Here is a 27,593-nt window from a genome sequence, read left to right on the forward strand (position 1 = left end):
GTAATTTCCTAATTGGTGGAATATTTACCATGGTATGTCTGCCTCTTCAAGGAAAAAAGAAAAAAAGAAGCTTCGTTCGCCCACCTCCGTTGGTGAATCAATGCCAACAGTCATTGTCTTGTTATGATGAAACATTGCAGATAGCGTGGAAGGCTGTTGACATGTTTTTTTTTTTTTTTGTAGGGATGCATGATAATGTCAGCATGACATCAACAGATAGGACCATTTCTGCTAATGTGCCTGGCTGATAAGTTGATGGGTTAATTATGCGCACACGATGATGCTAAATATTTATTATGTGTGCCAGCAACAAGCTTCAACATGTCAGCTGTATGGAAGTATTTTAGAGTATCTTAAACAGATAACAAAATTGCTATTTGTGGTGTTTATAAAGCACCAGTGATGCGAGGATGGGTAAAAACATACTCCTTTAACCCTACCAGTTTAATTACGAATCTTATGAGCAGTCATCCTGAACACCACAGAGTTTCTGAAAAGAAGCAAGAAAAAAATGGTGCTAGCGAAAACTGTTAGAAACATCTGCTTCAGTCATTTGACAAAGCTAAGAAATATAGTAGCGAACACCCAAAGGTGAAAACAAAATCATTGAATTCATTGCTCTTGATAACCAGCCTTTCACTTACACTAGTGCAGTGCCCATTCGGGTGTAATCCCCCCTCTGACCACAGTGGGTGTTGCAATGGCAGTGTGGCGCTGTTCGTCCGGTCTCAGACAGACAGACAGAATCCTTCCATTTTAGTTAGATTAGATAAGCATGAGTGAATATCTACATTTGTAAAAGGAAACATAAGGGTAGAATCAAAGGAAATGTTGTATGTCTGTATCTATGACAAGTAGACTATCACAATAAGAGCAACAGGTTAATTCTAGTACAGGGGAGACTTGGTGTTCTGCGTATAGATGGGTATCGGCAATTGGCTAAAATGAGTTGGAAAATATCGGTAAAAATCCAATATCATACCTTCTCTTTTTTTTTTTACGGCAGACGTAGAACTTGACCCATCTATAAATACAGATAGATGACATGCATTTAATAATCTTTCCCGTCATGTAGGAGGATTTTATTTGCAATGTTTTTATTGGGCTGGGTCTTCACGTGATAGCGAGTCTGTATTAAAATGTTCTCAACTTGATCTAGAACGATTTGTAGTTCAGTTTAGGGTAATGAGTGCTTGAGATCACAGAGGTTGCCATCCCATGATATCGCTTAATAAGATTACTTGAGATGACTGAAATAAAAAACTTATTGATGGTATTTTCCAAAGGAATTGAATCAAGTACAACTGGACTTGGTATATATTATACCATAACCATTACCTGGATGAATGAGAACATTCACAGACAGGTTATTGATGGTATTTTTTACCGTATCTGTCAAACACCTAGGGTTATAAGATTAAAAATAAGAAACAAATAAATGATCAGATGAGAAGGTTGTAGGAACATTATTTCATTTGATCACTTTAGACAGCGCACTTAACTATACTGCAGTTGATTTGTCAACATGAAACCAAAACAATGGCAATGATTGTGGTTGGTGGTTTGCTGTGCCTGCAGAGCCCACATGTCATTCACTAGCAACAAACACCATGTATCCAAGAACCCTTAAATTGGAGTAAATTATGTTATATCAGACGGACTTCTGTAGTAGATTAGTCATGGAAAATGAGAACTGTGTGTATTTTCCTTTTTGTATCAAGCAGCAAAAAGTTGTAGCATGAGGTGTTCGGGTTAATTTGCCTTACTTCATATCACACGTCCTGCGATGTGACTATTTCACATTACCACATTGATATTCCTGGTTTCCATTTCTAGATTTCTTTGGCCGTTTCTGTGTAATTTGGTTGTGTAAAAAAAAAAAGAACTCTGCCTTCTGGGGCTCAATCTGAGCACTATGTACGAGCATATAAAGTAAACACCTATGCACATGTCTGCACTGTTGCAGAACACAAAAATATGTGCAGGATGTTTACGCATTAATAAGGCTGTTCTCCAGCTAACCCAGCACACACCCATCAGTGTCAATCTATGGTGTGACTGATTGTGCATGAGCTGCTCTTCCTGCTGCATTCTTCTGCTCCCATCATGAAATCTTTGGTCTGTGTTGGGAAATCCCAACCAAGGTAACAAGTGAAACAGTGAAAGCAGCTGGTAAGGCTTTTGGAATCCAGCAAGCACTGGAGGCCCAGTGGATAAATAGATATTTTATTTTCCCTTCTTGGGTTCATGCCCAGTCCCGTTACTGCTATCTGAGTGTTTATGCTGTTGTGCTTTCAGTGCTGTGCCTCAGTGTTAGTTTGAAGGAATTTGTGTGTGTGTATGTGTCACACCACATGCCTGGATAGGTAAACCTGCTGATGAGTCAGACGGGTCGCTCCTTTTGTCTGTCTGCACGGGGAGAGGCCCTGTGTCTGAAAGGATGGAGAACATGGTCTTTAATAGCTGTCATTCACCAGCTACTAGGAAATTTAACTTGGCGCACAGTACTATTTACACAGCATTCTCGGCTGTAGTTTTATCTGTTTTTTTGAGAATCTGTGTATACCTTGGAACAGTTTAATTGGTATCTGTTATTTCCCAGACACTGGGTTAAGTGGAATTTTTGTAGTGTTATACCTCAAGACAACTTTTATTTGATTCTTTTGAAGAATTCTGGTTGGACGGATGTTTTCAATATCTCCCTGGTGATTTATAATTGGATACACACAACACTAGGTGTGGACGCATTAAAGGTACACTGAAGTCATGACCACCCAACGTTGCTGCTGGATGTTAGTCTGGAGATGTATTTTACCACAGTACTGGCTTGCTTGCAGCATGTCTCCTTGTATAGTAATGACAGCTGAAATAGATTTAAATGAATGGTCCTAAGCGGGATGCCCCCGTAAACCAAACGAATTGCTGGTAGCAGAGCTCGGAACACATTTGAAAATGCATTGTTAGGACACGAATGGACGAGGTGCAAGGGAGGTGTTAACATTCAGCTTGAGAGGACATGAATATTGTGAGAGGAAGTGATGTGTTAATCTGTGTTTTGGCGAGGTAAGGAGAAATCATAATCTTATTTGTTTACCAGAGACGGTTTAATGTCCGGTGTTCATTTATTCCAATAATATTGCCAAGACAGTCTAGACATGAGGTGCATGTTGATGTCTGTTGTACATCTGTATGATCATTTCAATTTCGATTAATTTTTTTTCTTGACTAGTCTTAGCTGCTTTTTTTTTTGCACCCAGCTCCTAATAAAGAACAAAGCTTTTTCCAGAATGAAAGAAAGCCACGTGATTTCCTGTCCAAGCTGTATCGGATCCAAGTTTGATCTGGATGTAAGAAGCCCTATTTGTCACCAGTGTAAATCCCGTCAGAGGGCTGTGTAGTGGAGAGGAAAGGAACGCCGCCAGACAGAATCCAGACACAAGCGGACAGAGACTAGCAGAGAGATCCATGGCCCTGCTCTTGTCTCCACTCACTGTTCCCTGGTTTCATTGTTAATCCACTTCCTGGTTCCAAGGTGTGACTCTGCTTGCCCTACAAAGGGTGTGTCTCACATTCTTGACAGGAAGGGGATCTTGTTTTCCTCCACAACATATGTATGCGTGTGTATGTGTGCACCACAAACACTCATTACCTGCGGTTACATGGACGATATTTCTTAAACCTGATTGAAATCATTCTGATTAGAGATTCCAACTTAACTGTTTACGTGGACACTAAATAAAGTCATCCAGTAAGATGTGTGTTTACATGCCCCAGCGCATTTAATCAGATTTTAACTTTTTTAACATGCGCAAAGTGGTTCTGCCCGCTGTGAAGCGTTTAATCTGATCCATAAGACCCTAAAATTGAAAAACGGCGGGGTTGTAACCACTTTAGCCATTTTGACTTTTAGTCTTGTAATAGGTGGCCTTCAAACTTTTCCAGCGGTTTTTGATTTGGTCGACGTTTTGGTGGATTCTGGCTTCGTTCATCTTTTCAAACACTTGTTTGAACAACTCGTTGTTTCGAGCCTTTCGACCATAAAGGTGTTCAACAATATTTATATCTTTTAAGGTCTCCAACAAAAAGTTGTATCAGCCACAGTCCACTTTTGTTTTGCTGCTGCCACATTTCTGTCCCTCCCGGAAACTTGTTTACATCACCTAATGTTACCCCCACGTGGGGCGACCATGCACAGAAAGAATATTTATTCCAACCAGAGAGACACGATCAGATTTAGCGTTTACATGGTTATAAGGTGCTAATATTTTCCCTATTGAGCGGATTAGAATCAGTTTTATTTGGCCAAGTATGTGTAAGCCTATACATACAAGGAAGTTTACTCCGGTTCCTCCATTGCTCTCGATGTACTTACACAGAAGACATACAGCTAAAACAAAGACAACAAGGTAAACATAAACGTTTAACTACTATGTACAGATACTATAGATGTATATAAAAAGTATATTATAAGAAAAAAAAATGACATAACAGGAAGACAAGAGTGCAAAAACCCCCACTATATATATATGTATAGTATACATTTTGTAGGTATAGTGGCTTTTCAGCATTACAGGTATATTGCATGGGGATTGTTTTGACATTATATGATTGTTTTAAGTGTTCATCAGAGTGACGGCCTGTGGCTAGAAACCAGGGGTGGAAATTAACTTTTTTGTCCACCTGCCACTGTGGCTGATGGATTCCAAAATCTACCAGCCACTCAGTTTTTTTACCAGCCACTTTCTTGTTTTAACCGGCAGTGTGTAACTGCATGTGAAAAATAATAAAACAAGATCTACAATATTCAAGCAATAGGCTATTTTAAATATTTAAACTCTTAAAATACTATTTTCAAAATCTAATTTACTCTTCTATGGTTTTCAAAATTGTGTACACTACCTTTAAAACATTTAACATATTCGTCAAAAAATAACCAGTGTATCAGTGCCACCAAAATTCCCTTTATTATTACATAAACCAAGACTGTAACAAGTAGAGGGAATTGTGTCAGTGTGGGTCTTAATTCAACACTTAATCTAACATCAGTAAATGACGATTTACATGCTAACTACACGTAACGTTAGCTAGCTAATGACATTACATGACAGTTATATTCTGACCTTAATTCAACACTTAATCTAACGTTGGTGAATAGATTTTAAAAAAAGTACGATTTACTTGCATTGCCACACGTAATCTGTAAATGGACTTCCTTTTCTCGCGATTGCGTGGGCATTTCTAAACAGTAGGCTCATCTTCTCCAACTGGGACGTGTTCATGGCAGCGGTATCCTGTGGGGTCGATTTTCCCTGTACTATCTTTATTACGTGGATGTGGCATTTGGATGATTCATGGTCTTTTATGGCTTCCAATTTTAGGTTTTTAGTCCCAATAATGAAACCGTTAGCTTTCTTGTTGGCATCCGAAGCGTGTTGACGACATACCGAACAGAACATTGTCTGGCTTGTCTCCTCGTAAACTAACCAATCACGGGACTCTGTCTCCGTTGTCAGTTATTTTCCACTTCTCATTAAAAAAACGTTTTCGTTTCGTCTTCGCCTCTTTAACCCATGTCTCCTGCTGGGATGTTTTCTCTGCAGACCTCTTAACCCCTGTGATGTAACGCCACATTGTGTTTTCTGGCTCTCTCCTCGTCCTCGAAAGTGTCTGTGTGAATTGGCAGACTCGCAAGAAAAGCGTCCCTATACTCTGCCTCTGATTGGCTAACCAACGATGGCAACAAGTACTAGCCAATCAGAGGCAGAGTAGGCGGGTCATAGGGGGGAAAATAAGGCAGATTCGCGATTCAGTATGTCACAAATTGCTACTTTTCTTTACCTGCCACCGTGGCTGGTAGGTTGAGCAAATTCACCCGCCAATAAGCAAATCCACCCGCATTTGGCGTGTAGCGGGTGCTAATTTCCATCCCTGCTAGAAACTGTTCTTGTCTGGTTGTTTTGGCATACAGTGCTCTGTAGCGCCTACCAGAGGGGAGAAGTTGGAACAGGTTGTGACCAGGGTGTGATGGGTCTGCAGTGATGTTGCCTCCCTGTTTCCTGACTGTAGATGTACAAGTCCTGAGTGAAGGGCAGGTTGGCACCAGTGATTATCACTGCAGTCTTGACTGTCCGTTGTAGTCTGTCCCTGTCCTGTTTGGTGTCCAATCCAAACCAGACAGTGATGGATGTGCAGAGAACAGACTGGATTATTGCATAGTGGAATTGAATCAGCAGCTCCTGAGGCAAGTTGAAAGTACATCCTCTGCTGGGCCTTTTTGATGATTGTGTCTGTGTTAGACGCCCACTTTAGGTCCTGGGAGATTGTGAATCCCAGAAACCCGAAGGTTTCCACAGCCGATACAGTGCTGTTGAGTATGGTGGGGGCGGGGGGCAGTGTCAGAGGGCTCCTCCTGAAGTCCACTGTCATCTCCTCAGTATTGAGCGTGTTCAGCTCCAGGTTGTTATGACCACGCCAGAGGGCCAGCTATTCAACCTCCCATCTTTATGCAGACTCGTCACCGTCCCAGACGGGGCTGATGATTGTTGTGTCGTCTGCAAACTTCAGGAGTTTAACAGATGGGTCTCCTGAGGTGCAGTCATTTGTGTAGAGGCAGAGAGGAGAGAGTACACAATCCTGGGGGGCGCCAATGCTGATTGTCCAGGGACTGGATGTGATTTTTTTTTTTCCTCCCAGCCTCACCTGCTGCCTCTTGTCTGTCAGGAAGTTTGTGAGCCACTGACAGGTGGGGGCTAGTACAGTGAGCGGTGTGAATTTGGAGTGGAGGATGTCTTAGACAATGGTGTTGAACGCTGAGCTGAAGTCCACAAACAGGACCCTTGCGTATGTCCCTGGGGAGTCAAGGTGTTGCAAGATGTAGTCCAGTCCCATTATCATCAAAGGTTTACAGCACTCCTCTCCACCTGATTGAAAAGTACTTCCGATCAGGCCAGTCTCTTCTGATTGAGGTGGTTACATGAGGCATTTTTATTCTGATTGGGCTATTATTCTGATTATTAGTGGAATATTTGGGTCTATGTAAATGCAGCTACTATCTCTTGTTACCATCTACAGGCTAGCCGGTAGCACACATTCCCCATTCCCTATTCTCCACTGCTGTTCTACTCATCGACGCCAAACCTGTAGTCTGTTTGAAATAATACAAGCATCCAACATGTGAAAAATGTTGAGTATGCTTGATTTATCTGGCAGACGGGAAACCAAAGTTACTGTTTCTATGCACTCTTATCAGAGTACCTCAGATTCCTTTTTATTGGACTGCTATTTCTATCTGGATAAGTGAATAAATTTAAAACTTGTGACTGTTGAGTTGATATGGTGATCCCGACAAAGGGAATACAGTTATTGGTTCTAGCTGCTGTACTGTGAAATGTCTAATGTAGATTGACTTTTCAGTTGTGTAATACTTCTACAAATTAGATGTAAGCTAATCTGTTATCTTGAAATAGACTGCTTTGGAACATGAATCTGAGCTGTGATTGTCATGCATAAATAGCTTTGGCTATATACATAATATGAACTGGAAAGAAAAGGCATTTAATTAGGCAGAGTTGGCTGTCGTAACTTGTCTTTTTGTCAGTTGTGAAACGTTCTTTATCTAGGGATGACTGAGCACTAATACTTTTTCCCAAGAGGGCACAGGTCCACACATTCCCATGTAGGGGACTGCCCAGTAAAACTGGTCTTTGGCTATAAGCGACTGGGAGCTGCCCACTAAAGCCTTTTGCTGTTTGCTGCTGAGCAGCTCAAACACCCAGCTTCTCCAACCTTGAGGCTACCAGTAACCCCCCATATTAATAAGTCCACGGATGTAAAAACGACAGGAGAAGCTTCGAAATGGCTTAAGTTCAAGTGTGTCTGCCAAACGTAGCCATGCCTACCACCCTACTTGTCTATTGTTAACCTTAATCAAGACAGAAACCATGCACACTGGCTATGTTCAGACAGCAGACAAATCTGATTTTTTTTTTCTCCCCCCCCCCCCCTCCCCAAAGCTGGTCTTTAAGTCTTGACTGTACGGCTGTTTGCAATTGATGGGATCGGGGTTTGTATTTTCAGGCAGCTGTGTTCATTTGCCGGCGTATCTACATAGGTTGCTGTAGCAACAACGTAGGCGTGCACACGCTGACTAGTGGCGCATTTTCCAACAGCTCAGGAGGATCCAGCAAGCTATCAGTATGGAGAGTAATGCCTTTTCTCACTGTTTTCACCATGGTAACATCTAGTTGCAGTGCATGAGCCAATGTCAGCGATGGAGGAAGATGGTATGTACCTTGTTGATCTGTGCTGCTGTCACCACTGGTATTGCTGTACTGAAGGGGTACGGATGACAGAGAGAGCAGATGACTGGTTTGGGAGTTTGATAAATTGATTTTATCTCTAGGTGCCATCGAGTTTGTTCTGCACTGAGGCACCCCCCCTCCCCCCCACACACACACAGTGAAAATGGACATGTCACCTCTGCATTTGACCATGAGAGGCTGTTCTCCTGGCTCTGCTTCATGGTCGCTCTTTCTATGGTTTGCTTTTGTCGCAGTCATGTGACGTACTGTCATACTCTTGCTCAGTGGTGTTGGAGTGATGCAGAGGGGTGGATGTAGGTCTGGTCTGAACAATCAAACTGAGACACATATGCATTTGTATTCACATCACGTTTGTATTATGTAATTGATTTTATATTATTTTACTCTCTGTTCATGTGGGGTTGTATTGTTCAACCAATATATGTCATGTGTTTTTTGCTTTGTTGTCTGTGCTGCACAAAAATTGCCCCCCTGGGACAGTAAAGGACTACTACCACTACTATTGCTACTACTATTATTATCTATCTATTGAAATGCAATTTGAAATGGATACCAAACCACATGTGAATGTGGTTATAAAATGATATGGAAAAAAATTAATTGATTCTTTTTTTCTTTTCTTTTTCTTTTTTGCTGTGCAGACTATAGAAAAGCAATCAGATACGCATAACCGTGGATTTGAGCTTGCCAGTCTGAACATAGCTCTGGGCGGAACAAAGCAGGATGGGAAACCCCTTTTATGCGCTATACCTAGGATAATCAAATTTGACAAAGTATTGTCTTTCTGTCATTCTCATAACCTCATCAATAGTTATACATGCTGTGGCCATGCACGCCAAGTAGATGCCCATATAATGCTGCATTTTATTAGCTGACTGTCAGTTTAGCAGGTCCTCCTGTGAGCACAGTCCTCTTAGGAGTGCTTCACACCAGCACGTGGAAGGGATCCTTGATGTAAGTTGTGCCACGAATTTTTAAAAGGGGTGTAGTAGTGTATTGTAGCGGAAACACTGCTCTGACCCATGACATACCAGACTCTTGGCAGCTTTTAACTTCAGTGATACAGGAATCAAGTCATATATATACAATATATATATATGTGTGTGTGTGTGTGTGTGTGTGTATGTATATATATATGTATATGTATACAGTAGCTGCAAAGGGGGGACCAACTTCATATTAATGCCTATGGATTTAGAATGGGATGTCATAAAAGCTCCTGTAGGTGTAATGGCCAAGTGTCTTGTACGTATACTTTTGTACGTATAGTGTGTGTGTACATTTATAATCCAGTGAGTCAAGTAAATTATTGATGAGACAGTACAAGCCTGTTTCATGCCATAAGCAGTCATCAACTGTCAAACAGCTGACAACTGATGATTGCTTATGACATGAAACAGGCTTGTGCTGTCTCATAAAGACTTTACTTGACTCACTGGATTATTTTGCTCTTTTTGTTGAGCACTTTGCCTACTGTTGTGTGTTCATTTTAACAAAGTTATATATATATAGTATATATCTATGCCGTTGTGTTCATAGGTGTCACATGCATACACATTAGATAGTATAGTGTGTGTATGTGTGTGTGTGTGTGTGTGTGTGTGTATATATATATATATACATACATACATACAGTGCATCCGGAAAGTATTTACACCCCTTCGCTTTCCCCACATTTTGTTATATTATAGCTTTATTCCAAAATGGATTAAATTCCTTTTTTCCCCCTCATCAATCTACATACAATACCCCATAATGACGAAGCGAAAAGGGTTTTGTCGAAATTTTTGCAAATTTCTTAAAAATAAAAAACTGAAATATTGCATGTACATAAGTATTCACACCCTTTACTCAATACTTGGTTGAGGCATCCTTGGCAGCGATTACAGCCTCAAGTCTTCTTGGGTATGAAGCTACAAGCTTGGCACACCTATATTTGGGGTATTTCTCCCATTCTTCTCTGCAGATCCTCTTGAGCTCTGTAAGGTTAGATAGGGAGCGTCGCTGCACAGCTATTTTCAGGTCTTTCCAGAGATGTTCAATGGGGTTCAAGTCTGGGCTCTGGCTGGGCCACTCAAGGACATTCACAGACTTGTCCCGAAGCCACTCCTTCGTTGTCTTGGCTGTGTGCTTAGGGTCATTGTCGTGTTGAAAGGTAAACCTTCGCCCCAGTCTGAGGTCCTGAGCGCTCTGGAGCAGGTTTTCATCAAGGATCTCTCTGTACTTTGCTCCATTCATCTTTCCCTCGATCTTGACTAGTCTCCCAGTTCCTGCCGCTGAAAAATACCCCCACAGCATGATGCTGCCACCACCATGCTTCACTGTAGGAATGGTATTAGCAAGGTGATGAGAGGTGCCTGGTTTCCTCCAGACGTGACGTTTGGCATTCAGGCCAAAGAGTTCAATCTTGGTTTCATCAGACCAGAGAATCTTGTTTCTCATGGTCTGAGAGTCCTTTAGGTGCTTTCTGGCAAATGCCAAGCAGGCTGTCATGTGCCTTTTATTGAGCAGAGGCTTCCGTCTGGCCACTCTACCATAAAGGCCTGATTGGTGGAGTGCTGCAGGGATGGTTGTCCTTCTGGAAGGTTCTCCCATCTCCACAGAGGAACACTGGAGCTCCGTCAGAGTGACCATCAGGTTCTTGGTCGCCTCCCTGACCAAGGCCCTTCTCCCCCAATTGCTCAGTTTGGCTGGGCGGCCAACTCTAGGAAGAGTCCTGGTGAAGCCAAACTTCTTCCATTTACGAAAGATGGAGACCACTGTGCTCTTCGGGACCTTCAAAGCTGTAGAAATTTTTTTAACCCTTCCCCAGATCTGTGCCTCAATACAATCCTGTCTCAGAGGTCCACAGACAATTCCTTTGACTTCATGGCTTGGTTTCTGCTCTGACATGCACTATCAACAGTGGGACTTTATATAAATAGGTGTGTGCCTTTCCAAATCATGTCCAATCAATTGAATTTACTACAGGTGGACTCCAATCAAGATGTAGAAACATCTCAAGGATGATCAGTGGAAACAGGATGAACCTGAGCTCAATTTTGAGTGTCATAGCAAAGGGTGTGAATGCTTATGTACATGCAATATTTCAGTTTTTTATTTTTAATAAATTTGCAAAAATTTCTACAAAACCTTTTTCACTTTTGTCATTATGGGGTATTGTGTGTAGATTGGTGAGAAAAAAAAGGAATTTAATCCATTTTGGAATAAGGCTGTAACACAATAAAATATGGGGATGGTGAAGGGATGTGAATACTTTCTGGATGCACTGTTATATATATATATATATATATATATATATATATATATATTCTCTCTCTCTCGAAGAGTAAACAAAACCTGTTCTGTTAAACTCATTAATTGTAAGTCCCTCTGGAAGGGAGAGTCAATGAATGAAGACTAGTTTTCAAAATTTACTTTTCCCATTTTATTCTTTTTCAGGAGTCATTTTTTGAAGATTTATTTTGTTGCTAAGGACACTCATTGGCCATTGTCTTCTGTTCTGCACCATCCCTCATTTAGCCTGCCTTTTTCTGGATTGTTGTTTTCTAGGAGCCAGTGGGAAGCAGGTTTCCTTTATGATACAAGTTGGCCACGGACTTACAGTGATATTAGGGATTTATAATTGCTATTTTCTTGCCTTACGGCCCAATTCCATATTATTTTGTACAGCAGCCAGCAGCAGTAACAGTTTTGGCAGTAGCAGAGACAAGTACATATCTGGACAGATGTGTCTTTGGTTCCGTCATGGTGTCTCTGTGAAAGGCACATCTTCACTATGCACGCATCTCCTTCCTTCTCTTCCTCCTCCTCCTCCACCAGAGGGTTAGTCACCGTCACTGGTCCGACTCCAGCCAAAAATGACAAGCAGAGGGCCTTGTAAGGCACGGCGGATTACATAAATTCCACCGTTTGCAGTTGGGCATATTCGTTCCTAGAAATCCTAGAGGAGAACAAGAAGGGGGGCGGTGTCCTCAGGGGGAGCCCCAACTGAGGAAATGATGCAAACAGTGTGTGCGTAGCCTAGTCAAAATAACATGGATATATTTAAAACTGCAGATAAAAGAGTAAACAAACTTGAAATGGATGCCAGCGAGTGTGAAGTAACAATAGTGGTAAAGAAATGACAATGAAATGAAAATGAGCACACCAGTGAGACTCGATAGATCCTGTAGAATGATTACATAATATCAGGTTTGTGTAAGTCGTCAGATGTGTTTCTTCACCAAAGTCAGTAACACACATTTCTATGTTTTAATTTTGCAAATGAAATGGTGTACTCCAAGCAGTTAAATCAGTTGTGATTGTAATGGTTTTATCTCCTTGGGCAGGTCATTTTAACTTTATTGACTCTGGAATATTTCAGGAAAGGAGAGCTTACAGAGACATTTCTTTGGGCAGTTCATCTCAGTACAATTTGTCCTTACCTGGCACAATTGATTCCCCCTTTTGATTGTCCAAATTAATGTACTGTACAAAAATATTATTAAAATTTTTTTTAGAATAGTATTTTCTTTGACTACATAAAAACAATTATAGATAATAACGTACACATTCTGAAGCTAAAACTGGCAATTGGGCTGTAAATCAGCTAAAACATGAGGCGTGTTTGTACAAAAGCAATCAAGATGCCAGTGATACTTGTTTTTTTTTCCCCTCTGGTACTCATCACAGTTTTTTGCTTTGAAGTTCTTTATTTACAGATTAAAACTGCACCCCCCCCCTCCCCTTTATTCCTCACATAGGCCATAGCGTAACTATAACTGGGCTCATTTCGCATCTGTGCAGATTTTTAATGAAGGACTCTGCAGGTGATCTGGGACATTTTGATGATTTATCCCCTTGTAGCTGAAGAGGTAAATGTGATGACTCACAGTAGAGGGGCAGAGCACCTGTTAACAAACCTCATGAGTTGGGCGAGGGCTTTATGAGTTATCTGTGATTTGATGAAGTCATTGCAACCACTCCCAATCGCTCTAACAACCATTGCTGTAATAAGGGGAGCCAGTGAATGAGAATATGGTTGTTGTTTCAATCCAATTCCATTCACTTGTTTTTGCCTCTTAAAACTAGTACCAGTAAGGGTGCAATTTGTGTAGACTATACTTATTTATACAACCAGTTTATCACAGAAAAACAGGACTGGGTGTTCAGGGGGGATTCAGAGATTGCTGTCTTATTTTTAACTAGTATACAAAGACCCTGTTAAGTAGTCACAGTTCTGATTGGTTGAGCGCTTGTGATGGATGGTGACTATGCTCAATCTTGAGTTCTCCCACACGGCAGTATCAATCATCTGCTGGCTGCGAACGGATTGAACTTTGACCCCCTCTGGCGTCTGTGCTGTAAGCAGCCAGGGAATGGAATGATGAGAGGCTGCACCTGCAAGCACTGAGGGAAATGGAGCTCAAACAGCTCTTCCAACTTAACTTTTTCAGGTTTGGTGTCTTTTTTTGCTTTATAATTATAAGTGTTTTAGTTTTCCAACTAGCAGAGACAGTAAAGATGCATTGCATCTCCAATGGAGTTGTATGCCCAAGTTGGAGAACCGTGGACACAAGGCCTTTGGTTCAAATCCCAGTCTGGCTGGCAAAGTCCTGGTGGGTAAATGAGCAACACTTACCCTTTCCTCATAAGGTACCCATGAGCAAGGCAATTAATCCCGTACTGTCCTGGGTAAGACGCTAAACTGAAACCACATGCTGTAGAGGGGTAGCCCCTTACCTCAGCAAGGGCCCTTTGACCAAGGACAATGTCCCTACTGATAGATCTTGTCCTCCTGCATGCCTGTATGGTATTTCCCATGGTGCCCAGTCCAGCCAACCCATTGTGATGGGAGAAGGGAACTCTGACAACAAAACCACCTGCTGCCTTGTAGGTTGATGCCTCTTTAGGCAAAGGCTTTGAGAAGGCAACTCTGAATTCAAATCCCCGGGCACAGTTTACCCAGCTGTCAGTACCTGGAAAGGGTAAACCATGGCTGCTCCGCTCAGTCAACTCGGCAGTGGTTCCGGCAACCGGCAGCTCTGTTTGTCAACTCGGCAGCAGTTCTGGCAAAAAGCAACAGGATTCTTCTGCAGCCATCTCAGCTACACTGTGCCACCAAACAACAGAAAATCTTGCCAAGGGACACTATAGAGAACCAAATAGTGTGGTCATCTAGGGTGCAGCCTCACATTTGAATATGGAGATGGTGAATCATAGACTTGATATACGTACTATCTTTGTATTAACTTGTGTTTTACTCATTTTGGGTGAAGGCGTGTATGCCTCAGTGGAGCTGTGCTGACTGTCAGTATAAGACTGTATGCTGATTTGCTAAGCGTTCTCACCGTACATGAAGACGCAAATTTTGAAATGAGCTCAGCGCCACATGGCTGTACAAAATATACATAAAGAACTCCAATTATATTCAGACAATATAGATATCAACATAATATAATTATCATCACAACGATAACACTAAGGAGGACATATTTTGTATTGACAATGGCTACATCTACATTTGGCAGGTTGAAAGATTGAATATTTCCATAATCACAGAAAGACTGTTTGCAGGGATGGTTTATCTTTCATGCAAAGGCTTGTTTACAGTCAAAGTTTTCCACAAAGTAGTTAACATACACAGTAAAACCATAGAATTAGTCAGAATCCCTGGTCACCCTAAGAGTTGGCAACAACAATCAAAGCATGACTAGCCATGTCTTATGGGAAATATAAGCATGTATTGAATGCAAACTTGACCCTTGACCAATCAGATTACTTGGATGGAACAATAAATCATGTGATGAAATAACTGAATAGTTGAGTTACTGAATTAATTTACCGTACAGTTAATATAACAATTAGTGCTTCACTATGATGATGCGCTGCATCACATGGCATGAGGGATATTCCCCCACTGAGGTAGAACAAGAGCAGCAGGAATAGAGCAAGAGGGTGAAGCATAGTGATGAAGCTAGATAGAGGCCTGGAGGAATGATTACGAAGCCTTTAATGTGCCATGGCAGAAGAAGGGAGGGAATAAGGGGAGGGCACAGAAGAAGGCTTCAAGATGCAGGGCAAACAAGGACAGCTCTCCTCTCTGCTATTCACTTATATCTGTTCTTATTGTAACGCTTTTCCTTTCTTTCCTCTCCACTTGGCACTATCATTTTGGTCCTCTCCAGTCTTCATCTGTCTCTCTTGTCCTCTTTCCCTGCCAGTAAAAAATAGGCTGAAACAGCCACAATTTCTTAACATTTTGCATCTGATTTGTGTTAAACTCCCTCCTCTGAAGGACACATGACCACAGCTCAGGTTTTTGTTTATTTTAATTTATATTTTCACATTGAAAAGTCAGAGAAAATCTGTCTGTCAGCACTTCATTTCATTCAGAATGTCTGTTGCCGTCAAATGGTTTACATGTTAAAAAAGATACCAAAAGTGCTGTTAATTTCTTTACATAGTTCATCAAGACTAACTGTAAACACAATATCTGGAAAAGTAATCAGGAATATTGTTTTAGCTATCATCATACAGCTTTAGGACACATAAGGATGAGTCTTCACTCATCTGGTCAGTTATTCAACACAGTGACCTGTTGATACCAACATGGATCCACTCTCACACACTCCGTCTGTGTTTCCTGTATTGGATAGAAAAGGAGCACAAAGCCAAACGCTGGTACATCAGCCACTTTCAAGAGGTTCCCCTATATTTCAGAATGAATTAGGCTGGTAAAACAGTTAAAGTGGCCAGTTAATTTTGGAGCTTACCAGCCACTGTAGGTGAGCTAAAAAGAAAAGCCAGTTTTCGGTCCTGCCCAAAGTGACGTCACGATTCCTCCTTCCAGGTCTCCTGAAGATGTGTCTTCCCCCTTCACAAAGCAGTGGAGTTGTATCTGTATGATGGCAGACAAGGGGTAGTTTCAGTTTAGTTTGTCGCAATTTGAAAGGGTGGTCTCCATTCTAGGCCAGAATTTTGTGCACACACAACACAAACACTACAGGTAGAGGGGAGGACTGATCAGTGATCCTACCCGACACCACTAATACCCTTGCACAGCCTTCCTTTAAAAAAAAAAAAAACTGAGGAGCAGAAATGGAAAGGGAGAGAGACAGGGATGTACAATACCACCTGAGACACACAAACACACACACACACACACACACACACACACACACACACACACACACACACACACACACACACACACACAGTCTTCCCACTTCTTCATGGTTGCTCCTGGTCTCTGTTTGGCCAGTGAAGCGCCCCCTTTTCCTCCCCTCCCGTCGAGGGAAACTTGATCTGTGCGGTGTCCCTTTACATTTTTCCAGCCCTGTTCACTCCAAACACGCCAAAGAAGAAGTGTGGGTCCTCCTGACTTTTCCTCTCCACACGTTTAACTCTGGTCGGCCCAAAAATTGACTGATTAGACCGTCATTTATTAGCAGTGGAACTAACGGGGAAACAAGATACTGACTGAGTGAGTGACAGGATGTGTATATAGATATACAGGCATCTGTGTGTGTGTGTGTAGATATATTTATATATATATATATATACATATATGTCTCTGTGTGCATGCAGGCGCACTGGGTAGCACAAGAGCATGAGGTGTTATAGTTAGCACTGACTCTGAAGGCCTGCCGCTGCTAATGCTTGAGCTTCCTCTGCCGAGAACTGTTATTTCTGTGTGGCTAGCAGAAAGGTACACTTATAAATTGACTTGGGATGGTGCAGAAGAAGTGCTTTCACTTGGTTACAGGCAGAGTGAGGAGAATGGAAAGTTCACAGGTGAAAGTAGTGCATTCGTGCCCTGTGATTCTGCTTAGAGGAATGTTGTTGGGTTTGTAGTAGATGGAGTGTTGACATTATGGACGGGTTGAACTACAGAAATGGATTCGAGCACATGTCAAGGGAGCCTTTCCCTCTCTGTCTCTCTCTCTCTCTCTCTGTCTCATGCACACACACACACACACACACACACACACACACACATTCATACTAGTCAACCATGACAAACTCTCTTAAACGCACAAACACCACATGCACACACAGAAGGCACACATATTTGATGTATGCAGACACGCTCAAAGACAATCACACTCAACAAAATTGACCATGCTGTAATTGATTGACCAGCATGTGGGCACGCACAGTTTCTTTCCTTTATTTGTTTGTTTATTTTTTCAGTTCTGTGAGGAGAACTTTGCAGAAGAGACTGGTGTGCTATGATGCAAGATACAGGGCAGGTGTCGTTCCTGCTGTTCTTTGTTATGTTGGCCTTTGCTTAGTGGTGCTCATCATTTCTGGAATTCCTGCTATGTGGCTCCTGTAAGTGCCCTGGCTCTCTCACCTGGGACCATGAACAAAGCCCTTTGTATGGACTGCCCCACTTAATCACAACTGAGTGGCTACATTTTTACCTTTTACATTTCAGACTTTTAGCTGTTGCTCTCATACAGAGTGACTTGCGCTGAGTGAGCAGGTAGGAAGTTCAATGTCTCGCTAAAGGACACTTTAGCAGGGCACATGGCTGTTGTGTGGTTCCAACCATCTGCCCTTGTTTTCTTTCAGCTACAGGATGATCTTTCTAATCACCAGACCCCCAAGCTTACCCAGGTATTAAGGGCTCTCCACCAAAAGTTTCCTCTTTATGGTTTACACTTTTAAACTGATGCAAAAGTCCCACACTATGTTATGTTTGACTTTCTTGATTTCATTTGGCAAAGGGAATGGACAAAAAGTTAGTCCTTGTCATCAGACTAACATAGGTATGAACACAAGTATTGGTAAATTGAGCCTAATTAGGTTTTTGTTTTGTTTTTTGTTTTTTTTGTTTTTTATTTATTTATTTATTTATTTATTTATTTATTTATTTATTTATTTTTTGCCTTGCACCCATTATGAAATACAGATTTTGGCTTACAGAATAACACTGAAAATGGGCGATATGTGCAGCTTTTAATTGCATATCTTAATTGAGCTCTATCCTGGATAATGTTGCGAAAATTCAACAGCTGAAGCACATCACATACAGCTCACAGTCACCATGCTTTCATTACAGACTTTGGCCGTACTTGATGTATCAAGTATTTTTATTTTGCTGTTATATAATCTTCTCATTGGCTATACAACAGATGACTGGAAATAAATAGGTGAGAATTTGTAAATAACAAACAAGATTAGCCATCAGCTATAGCCCGCAAGCGCTCTTGTCATGCTCTACCCATTGAGATACACAGACTTTGGTTAACCATCACATTTTCTAATGCAGTTAAGGTATGATTCTTAAATCTGGCTGTCATCAATGTTTTGCTCCAACAAGGAGCTTGCCTAAACCTTGGCAATCCGTGTTTTTAGGTGAGGCAGAGTGCATAATGTGGAAGGGGTGGGTGGACAATGCCATTGACACCTTGTTAACTAAATGCTGGCATGAAAGTGCCCCGGGCCTCTGTTCTCTCGTAGTCCTTTGCAACCTGGCTTTTAGCGTTGTTACCAACTGTAGCAGGGAGCAAAGTTTACCAAGGACGACTGGTTCTGTTAATGATTGACAGGGCCCTACTGCCTCAGAGTGGTGCATATATGAGACCTGAGAACGCAGGGATATGGGCACGGGTAGCGTGTATCTGGGTCACCAATATATATTTATATGTTATGAGTTTTTCCATTACACATGTATCTACTAAGGGCAGTATACCTACCAAACTGTTGTCATACTGGGTCTTTTATAGGTATTTAGTGTAATTACCAGAACATAGCTGTACCTGTGCTGGATCAACTCGAGTAATGGGGCTATATCAGGATGTTGTAAGCAAACTGAGCTTATAATGGGTGTGGTACAGGAATCAGGAACATTTGTCATTTCATTTCATGCACTTGCGTACATGAAATGAAATGAAATATCGTTTCCCACAGCAGTGCAACACAAAGACAAAAACACATATCCAAACTACAAACACAAATATATCCAAACTACAAAACTATATATCCAATATATCAACAAAAAAAAATGTTTCACTGTCCAAGAGCACTAACGCCAGCCAGGATGACTGTCATAACTGCCGGTCTGTATGGACTAGCAGTTAGCTTAGCCTGCCCCGCTTCTGCATCCTGTCAGACCGCCCTCGGAGCTTCCTCTTCAGGTGCAGCTCCGGGGAGGTTCATGGTCCTTGGGCCCACTGGACGCAGCACACCAGGCTCCCCCAGCTGATCCAACGCCAGCTCTCCCAGCCAGACACCTTCAACACACCTCCCCGCACTCCACATTACGACACCTTCAACACAGTCAATGCCAGGCTAGGCTACCGCCAGACCGCCCTCGGTGTTGTCAGAACTGCCAGTCTGCATGGACTAGCAGTTAGCTTAGCCTGCCCCTCTTCCGCATCCTGTCAGACCGCCCTCGGTGCTGTGTCGGTTTGGTCATGGTACAAGTGGCTCTTACCTTTTAGTGGCCAAGGATTGATAATTGGTAGTAAGGTTGGGTACCGAACTCGATACTTTAAGGGTACCAACCAAATTACATCGGTACTACAGAGTACCTACTCTGTTAGTGCAATCTGTGCCAGATTTTGGTACCTTGAGAGCAGGTTGTGTTGTGAATTAAAATAAATTTTGATAAGACTCCTTGTGAACCTTTTGAAAACTCTCTCCTAGTTTACCACTTGTTACAAGTGCGCATCTGGGTGAGAGAGTACATGTTGGAGAGAAAGAGAGAGCAAGCAAGACTACATTACCCCTCCCAAAACCAAGAGCTTGTTCAAGTCCAATGCAGTCAGTACAATGGCGAGCCAAAAATTGTTTGTTTGGGTTTTTTTTTTTAATCCAATTTTTCCCCCCATTTCCCCAACCCCGCTACAATAACTGACCTCGCTGCTATGACTCCTAGATCAGGATATGTTCTTCCTCCGAGACACACACGACAGCGTCTATGCCCTGGTGACTGTGACAGGCTGGAGGTTCTAGGGGAGGGTTTGGGAGGGGGGAGGGAGGTAGGGAGGAGTTTTATTTTGTGTGGTGTGTTACAACAAAATTTTCTAAATAAATGCCAAAATAGATAGATAGATGGATAACAATGTTGAAACTGAGACGTTTGGACTTATTTTTTTACAGCTGAAATTACATTGTTGTTATTACAGAGAGAGTAATGTACGGGAAAAAAAAAGGTACCATTGGGTACCAGTATCAGTTCAAATGTGAACGGTACCCAACCCTAATTGGTAGTAATGTTGGTAATCCGGGAATTGTGCTCGTGCTGTGGATAAGAATGTCAGCATAATGGCTAAATATTCAAAGTGTACATGTGTATTAATGGCTAAATATTCGAAGTGTACATGTGTATTTACTACCACACTTCTTGCATACGTGAACCAAACTGAATTTATGGAAGGAGTACAGTGTACACGTGCAGTAGAATGTGTGTGTGTGTGTGGGGGGGGGGTCAGAACAAGGCATGTTTTCTGTGTAATATTTCTCAATATAGGGTCTCATGACCGTTGAATATCTTGCAAGGGAGATTTGCCATGACAGCTAATGCCATGTCACAGGGTCTGTGTCACCGTAGTTTGACTACTGAGCAGAGCAGATGCTATGACTGTCAGCTTGTATCTGCTCTTTCACTGTAATCCTTTATGTAATGTTCAATTAACCTCGGTGGTCCATGAGCCTGGTACTGACTACTGCATTTCCCTGCTCTTCAATAGGAATTAAGATTAAGGCGCGGTTGGTATTCTGAATCAGAAGTATATGTGTATACATCCTTTCATTATCATAAAAAAGCTTGCAGAAGAAGCAGAAATTTGAATAAGAAAAATAAATTGTTACTTCTGTGGTTTATGTCTCCCGCATAGATTAAATCACAGCTCATGCTAATGGAGTTCAGCTAATTTTCTGTAACAGACAGGTGTTCCCCAAGATGAGAAATTTTAGAAAAATGCACATAAATTTTGGTTGTGACTGCTAGGTTTGTCTGCTCCACCAGCCACTCTGGAAGATTCTGGAAGATAAATTGCCATCGTTTTAAAAGCTCTATTCCTAAACTCATAACACAGCTGGATGAAAAGTGAAGTAGCATGAATGTTGAAATAGATAAAACAGTGGCCGGTGGACAAACAAGTTTCTTTCCCTTGTTTTACTGCTTATTTCCTTTGATTAGCCCCCCCGGGATCAACTAGATTGTGTCGAAACTTTTGAGTTCGTCTGAAGTTTCGAAGTTAACTTTTCTGGAAATTTCAATTTTGTGTAATACGTGGGTGCCGCCAGTCAGTAGTTTTTCTGTGACAATTTACATTTCAATTATTGTAACTTAAGCTATTGTCCTATCAAGAGGGGTTTAGTGCAAAAGTAGCATGATCTTAAATGACCCATTTTACAATCAGCTTCAGGATTGGCGGTATTGAGGTGAGATGGGATTGCTTTTAACCAGAAAGGTAATGCTCTGATTCCTTGGGCCAGTGAGGGATATGAGTGAGTAAAACCTGCTAAGCCGAGGCACTTATCTGAAGTGCTCCAGCCAGGCTCCTAGGTGAGAATGTGTGGAACTGTGTGAATGTGCAAAATAGGCATGCAAAGTCTGACAACTTTTCTCCATGTAGTTTAACTACAGACAACCCACAGTATGGCATGCGAATGTCACAGTGCCCTGACAGAACTCCCATCTATAATGCTGTTCGTCTGACTCATTGATCCACTAAACTACTGTGTATGCGTGCGCACACGCATACATAAAATACATAATATCCTATATACTGACCTTCAGGCCATGGCCCAGTCACCTGCTGAGCCCATCTGTCTGAGTTGCTCACTCTTTCTGCTGTTGTAACCCAAGCCCAATTGCCTGGTCACAGACACTAACTGCTTTTAGAGACCAGGGGCTTTCCCCCCACACAGGCGAACTGGCTGCATGACTGTGTGTGTGTGTGTGTGTGTGTGTGTGTGTGTGTGTGTGTGTGTGTGTGTGTGTGTGTGTGTGTGTGTGTGTGTGTGTGTGTGTGTGTGTGTACGTGTGTGTTTGGGTTGCCCTTAAGAGTGTGTTGTCTTGTCACCCTACACCTACCTAAGTTTCCTTTCCTAGACTTGCATTTCCACTAAAAATCACTGGTGCTTGTTGCAAAACGACATTATCTAAGAATAGTCGAGTACAGCAGTGAATCAGATTCTACTGTCCTGAAGGCAGGAGAGGAAGCTGACACTTCCCACCTTCTACAGTGCACTCAACCTATGAGGCTATATTTTCCCACATCTCAGGTCTTTGTAGTAGAATAACACCTCAAAATTGGTTTATTTGCAGAAGTGCTAAATCAGTCCACTCTGGAAATTGTTAACATGTTTTATTCAAGTTTCAAAGTCCATATCTAGAATTCATGGCATCAGTTCACTAAGTGCAATTTGGTCGATTGGCCATCTCTGCCTGTTAACTTAAAAAGAATTACCACATCTTTTTTTTTTACTTTGGTTCTGATAACTATTGGCTATCAGTTATCAATACCCATCTATCAATTCAAACAATGGGACTATCAGTTATTCTGTCCCTGTCTCTTTTTTCTTTCTTTCATGTGGACATAACTCATGGGGGTGGGGGTTACCTGTTAGCGTGGCTCATATGGCAATAAAACTTAACAGCCACAACCATAATTTACCAGCAGTGGCTTGGTAGCTGGTTGTGGTTTTACCAGTATGAATATGAGCAGTTGTATTCATGTATTCAAGCTTCAGTTTGAGGTCTTGAAAGTAGGGATCTGTCCGACGTGTCTGACTGAGTAACTCTGTCAGACTTAAACCCACTATGTCAGCAAGCTTTTGAATTACTTGACTCTAGTGCTGTTTAGTGGTGAGATATCCCTCCCAGCTAAGCTGTGATCCTGTCTGTATTTGTGATATCAGCCTGTCTCTATTTGTAGTATGAGTGTGTCTGTTGTGGCTCTTAGTCCTGGCTCCTGTCACCGTCAGTGCAGATTATGATAGATTTTCACCTTGATCTTTTTAAAAGCCATTGTAATAGGCGAAAGAGAGATAGTGGATTGATGAACTTCTAATTTGTAAGTGTTCCATTTGATTTGTTTGTGTCTTCTGTATTCAGCTGAGACTGTCTTTTTCCCTAGGTTGCCACTCACCTTTATAGCTCAAACCAATCCCTCCCCTTATAAATGTTTAGGCTCAACTGCACATCCCATAAAAGGATACACATATCAGAAAATATGGCAAGGGACCAGCCAATCTAAGTATGGATGTGTAGCATTGCTTCAGGTATAGCGACTACATAGCAATGCTAAATAGAAGGCAAGGAGGCAAATAAGTGTGGCTGCTTATCTGCCTACAAAACTTTGTGGTTGGTATTCTACTAATATTATTTTTTGGGTGGAGAAGAGTGTCGGGAGTGATTTGCGACAGAAGGGTACCAGCAAGAGTTAAAGAGAAGGTGAGACCAGCTATGTTATATGGTTTGGAGACAGTGGCACTGACGAAAAGACAGGAGGCGGAGCTGGAGGTGGTAGAGTTGAAGATGCTAAGATTTTCATTGGAAGTGATGAAGAAGGATAAGGTTTAGGAATGATTATATTAGAGAGACCGCTCAAGTTGGACGGTTTGGAGACAAAGCAAGAGAGGCAAGATTGAGATGGCTTGGACATGTGTGGAGGAGAGATGCTGGGTATATAGGAAGAAGGATGCTGAATATGGAGCTGCCAGGGAAGAGGAAAAGAGGAAGGCCAAAGAGGAGGTTTATGGATGTGGTGAGGGAGGACATGCAGGTGGCTGGTGTGACAGAGGAAGATGCAGAAGGCAGGAAGGAATGGAAACGGCTGATCCAATGTGGCGACCCCTAACGGGAGCAGCCGAAAGTAGTGGTAGTTTCTGGTAATATTGTTTGTCCACGCCAAACGAAGAAACTTGCTATGAATGATCTCATTTGAGAATCTCACCTTTTATTATACAACAGGTAGTTCCAACCAAGCAAATCTGATTGGTCAAGTAGACATTTAGAACATGATCAAGTCAGTATGACAGTACACCTAGCCATGCTCAAATGAAAAATGCCTCATCACTATAAATATTACGCCGCCGTTGGCGCTACTAGTTAAAAATGCATGTGAAGTTCACGGAAGTAGTAGCTAAATCTGTCCATTGAAAAAACTTTTTTTTTTTTTTTCAGCAGATACCATAGTTACCAGATTGAGCTAGCAAGGCAGTTTTGTGTTTATGTGTGGTATTTATTCAGTTTGGAAAATCCCGCAATCTCTAGAAAGCATTAGCTCAAGTTGGCTAGCTGACTCAACCAGGAATAGAAATCGTCTTGTCTCTAGTGTTACTAAGGGTCGGCCTACTTGCTTGAGTAGTAAACTAGGTTTCATTACATAGGAGTCTATTGTCATGACTGATTGTTTTCCAGGTATTAGTCAGACCGTATGTATTTCCAGGGAAATGGATAACCCCAGCCATTTTTTTCTTATGTTGAGCAAATTGCCCCACAATATGAACACATTTTGATTGTGTCTTGATTTGAGTATTTGAATTTGATAAAAATCTTTTTTATTTTATTATTTATTTTATTTTTATTATTATTATCTTTTTGATTATATTTTTATTTTGTTGGTAACTGTTGTGTAATCGCAATATTACATGAGAGGGTGTGCTTTATTTCAGTGAGGCTTACGGAGCTCGGCTTAAGCCCCTTGGTCCTGACTGCATCACTATCATGCCAATAATGGTGGTAAAGCACACCCTGTTGTGTAATATTGCTTAAGTATATCCTGTGGTGTTTCCATGGGATTTTATTTTGTTTTTAGCTGTAGGGATTTCAAAACCCCAAAACATCTGTAGTCATGTGGGTATTATATAGCTCCAGCTATCTATCTATCTATCTATCATCTCGCTGTCTCTCTATCCATTCATTTGTTCAGTGCTTTTGTAGTATTTATTTACGTTGTAATGACTGGTCAGCGCCTATGCTCTTTTCCATCCCTACCCAGCTACACACATTCACACCTGGTCGCCTCCCAGTACAACTGCGGAATGTTGCTGTCAAACACTGAACAACTCCACAGCATTACTGAGGAGCCTTGCTCAAGGGCAATTAAGCAATAACTATTAAGTGATGGTTGGAAACTTCTTCTGCCCCAGCTGCCGTCGGTGTTACAGGGTCTCTTTTTTTGTCATTCATAAGCTTCAGTGCTTGGTAAATCCAGCAGACTTACCAGCCATCTTAACCATTTTACCAGCCAACAAGCATATTAGACAGATTAAACTAACCAGTCAACCACGGCCAATATTTATCAGTGTTTGGCACGTGGAAGGTTCTGATCCCAGCTCCAACCACATTGTACACCACTCTGCTCAAATAAATACAGCAGAGGATTGTTGGTTTCATGTTTGTAGAATATGTGTAATCTATTACCCATACTTTAACGTATCTCATCTAGGGCTATGTGTTGGCAAGAATGTGGCGATAAGATACATGTGACGATACAGGGGTTACGATTTGATATATTGCGATACTGTAAGCAAGGTGATATATTGCAATTTCATAGGCCTGTGTGCTTTGTGTTTACGCTACTTCCTATCTCAGTTTGCGTTGTTGGGTTGGAGTGGAAGAATCAAATGGCTGAAGATAGATTACAACACGAACCACTGTCTACCATGATTCTTTGCCTATAAACTATTAATTAAAAATTGATAGTGTTTTTTGAGAAGCGATACAGCGTCACAAAACATAATATCGCGATATTCAAGTGTATCGATATTTTCTCACACCCCTACTCTTATCCCATTTCACTGTAGGTGAGGTCCTGTTTTTCTCACTCAATGAAAATTACTGTCTACTTGGTAACTCCTGTATGTTATATTGTGCTTTTATAATGTGAGTGGTTCTGACGGGCATGTGTGAAATTACCATCAGCTGGTAGGTTTGTCTGCCAGCTGCTTTTGGAACTAACCAGTCATCATCTGGATGTTTTCTGTTTTATAAAATAAAATTCATGGTTGTCTGGTAAACATATTGTAAATATTGGAAAGTTTTGGTGTACAGAGGAGTCCATCAGCTGCTGTGTCTGGCGGATTAAAAGGTTAGTTTTCTGCAGCGCCTTTTCCGGAACCAAGAGAAACTAAGTTGCCTTTTCATTGCCTCCTCTACATTTTTGACATCTTGTAAAGCGTTTTGAAAAGAGGTGAAAGGTCCTCCAACTTATGATGCATATAGAGATGCAGAATTTCTGTGGGACACGGGTGCACCTTTGTCGGCTCTTGGCTCAATCCTAACCCTGTGTTTGATAGGTTGACACTGTTATGTAATAGGCCGAAGTTAGAGCAGTTCCTATGGTGAGCCAGCAGACCTCCCTCCCTCCCTCTCGCTCTGTCTGCCTGTCTCTGTCCCTCTGTCTCCTCCTCTTCGTTCTGTGAGATGCTAAGCCTTTTTCCACCACTAATTAAGCAACAGCAACTTCTCTCTTCCTCTGCCAAGGGAGCCCAGATGAGAGTCCCCCCACAGCTCAGAACCAGAGCTGGGAGGGAGGAGAGGGCCGGGCACAGGCTGAGGCCATGGTTGAGCATTAGTCTCGCCACAGGGCCAGGGCCTGCACTCATAAAGTATCTCAGAATAGCAGTGTTGATGTGAGACCCATTTGCCTCCTAACAAACAGTGACGTTTGTATGGTTCCGCGACCCGCTGTGAGCAATGATCCGAGATCACCAGTGGATTAGTTTTTTTATTGCTATTATTATTGTTATTATTTTCAGAACATCAGGGTCCAAGAACGCTTTAGAAAACTGTAACGGAAACAAAGGGAAACAAAAACTAGGCCTGTCATCAGGATTTTTCACCCTTATGTTTTTGGTTTTTTTTTAGGGAGTTGTTCCTTATCTGAAGCAAGGATGTTGTGTTGCCGTAAAGCCCCTTGAGGCAAATTTGTAATGTGTGATATTGGGCTGTACAAAGAAAATTGACTTGACTTGACCTTCTTCTTACACGTTGACCCTCTCGCATATTTTCATCCTGTTTAAAGGTTCCATGAAACAGAACTTCATACTTCTGCGATTTGGCATGTCCGAATGAAACACACTGGTTGGGGTTTCGTGAAGGGAGGGAGATGGATTTGATTTTCAGCCAATAATGGCCAGGCATTTTGTAGAAGAATGTGGACATCAGTATACTTTTGGCTAGTTTCAATTTGGTGGTAGAAGATCGCTCTTCCTCTCTTAAGCTCACTCCCAATTCATTGAACATTTTTGTTAGTGTGTGTCCACAAGATGATGTTACAAAAAGAAACTATTGTATTTGACAAGAAGAGAAAAACATGA

General features: G+C 41.7%; 1 protein-coding gene and 1 long non-coding RNA gene across 5 annotated transcripts in view; one reads left to right on the forward strand and one right to left on the reverse strand.

Moving 5' to 3' along the window:
• ppp2r5eb (protein phosphatase 2, regulatory subunit B', epsilon isoform b) overlaps window positions 1-27,593 on the forward strand; it is a 60,687-nt gene that overhangs the window by 6,747 nt on the left and 26,347 nt on the right. The window lies entirely within an intron of this gene.
• LOC130126183 (uncharacterized) lies at window positions 15,934-20,268 on the reverse strand. Its single transcript, XR_008811712.1, has 3 exons — window positions 20,174-20,268; window positions 16,079-16,203; window positions 15,934-15,948 (listed from the first exon to the last, which is right to left on the reverse strand). It is a non-coding gene; the product is annotated as an uncharacterized LOC130126183 (long non-coding RNA).

The sequence above is a fragment of the Lampris incognitus genome, chromosome 16, assembly GCF_029633865.1.
Source record: "Lampris incognitus isolate fLamInc1 chromosome 16, fLamInc1.hap2, whole genome shotgun sequence".
Classification (NCBI taxonomy): domain Eukaryota; kingdom Metazoa; phylum Chordata; class Actinopteri; order Lampriformes; family Lampridae; genus Lampris; species Lampris incognitus.